Source organism: Vulpes lagopus, chromosome 13 (genome assembly GCF_018345385.1).
Source record: "Vulpes lagopus strain Blue_001 chromosome 13, ASM1834538v1, whole genome shotgun sequence".
In the NCBI taxonomy this organism is placed as follows: domain Eukaryota; kingdom Metazoa; phylum Chordata; class Mammalia; order Carnivora; family Canidae; genus Vulpes; species Vulpes lagopus.
Window position 1 is genome coordinate 34,987,348 of NC_054836.1, and position 1,710 is coordinate 34,989,057.

The 1,710-nt window shown below is 33.3% G+C and overlaps 1 non-coding gene across 1 annotated transcript; it reads right to left on the reverse strand.

The window, feature by feature from the left end:
• Positions 1–1,369: 1,369 nt before the first annotated feature.
• LOC121475189 lies at positions 1,370–1,476 on the reverse strand. The gene has a single exon (XR_005983656.1). It is a non-coding gene; the product is annotated as a U6 spliceosomal RNA (small nuclear RNA).
• Between the last annotated feature and the right edge of the window lie 234 nt (positions 1,477–1,710).

A 1,710-nucleotide genomic window follows, 5' to 3' on the forward strand; every position in this document is an offset into this window, starting at 1 on the left:
CAAATGGTGCTGAATGCCCAGAGAAAATTAAAATTCTATTTGACATTCCCATGGGGTCTAATACTAATCCCACTGCTGAAGTTGAATAGTTTCTTGAGAAGACAACAGCTTAGTAAAATAAGGGGTTTGGATCCATGAAAAATATGATGATGATAATAGCAAAAGAAGAAATACTAAATAATGTTATTGATCTATAGTAGACATGAGAAAGGAGCAGATGGTCATTTGGAAAAAAAAATAGGTAGTCATTTTAGTAGATTCCTCTTAATATGAAGCATGAATTGTATTCCTTACAAGCACAAAAAATCTGCAAACAAGTCTTTAGAAATACCAACAGATTTTTAGAAATATAAATAATCCTCTGGTAATTTTCTTTTCTTAGAATAAAATGTAGGGTTAAATCTAAAGATAAGCAAAATTTTTCCAGCTCTTACATCATATTTCAAAGGTTCTGTGGCTCTTTCATTCACGAGAGCAGACACTAAAATGAATACAGTCACTTTTTGTATTATACTGTAAGTTATAAACTAATTTGGCCTCATTTTATTAATATCTAAAGACTATTTTTTGACTCATTTTATTGAAAAATACTTATTTTTGCTCAACAATTATCGCAACATTTTTCTTAGGGATTGCTTTCAGAATGAAAACCATCTGACGTGACTAAAACAATGAAGTAATTTTTTGGAATTTAGATTACCTCCACGATGTCTATTATGTATTTTGCAACTCAGCAAATTATTTCATTTCTCTCTTCCTAGTATGGAAATTTAATCTAGGTATTTATTTCATTTTCAGTAACCTATTTGAAGAAAGACTACCCTTCAGTATACAGTATTACATTATGCATTCACAACTGATACTATAAATTATGCAATCTAACAAAAAAAATTATTAATGGTATATGCGGGGGGGCGATCGTGAAACCTCAACGGCTAGCAATAGAAAGCAATTTTCCCTGTTGCCCATCAGAAAGGAGAAGGAGCCCAGAGGGTGTGTTTAAACAGCTCCGTGGCATTTATTCTTTCGCACATGTCACTGTTTATAAAGACAAACAACAGTAAGGCCCCCAAACAAACTGGAAATCTAAAGCATAAAGCATAGTCCATTGTTATTCATTTATTTACTTACTTATTATTTTTTCTTTCTTTCTTTCTTTCTTTCTTTCTTTCTTTCTTTCTTCTTTTTTTTTTTTTTTTGCTTTTACTCTTTTCTCATTGGAAATATATATATTTTTTATTGGAGTTCAATTTGCCAACATACAGCATAACACCCAGTGCTCATCCCATCAAGTGCCCCCTCAGTGCCCGTCACCCCCACCCCCGCCCACTTTTTCTTTTTTTAAAAAATTTTACCTAAAGTCCAGTTAAAAAATATGCAATGCTTCATAAATATGCTTGTCATCCTTGCATGGGACCCATGCTGATTTCCTCTGTATCAGTCCAATTTTAGTTTATGTGCTGCCAAAGCGATCACAGGCCAGCTTTAAACATCGGCAAATAGATACTTCTAAACTACACCTTGGCACTTCAATACTTCTGTACTGAGGTCCATTTTAACATGCAATTTGTGACAGCAGAATAATGGGAATGGTCAGTTTACTGTGTTATACTGATGACAGAATTTGCCAGTGATTTTCCTCTGCTATTGTTACTGGTGCTCTCCACAAATGGAGAATCTTATAATTACAAAAACTGCCGAATGTAGGTT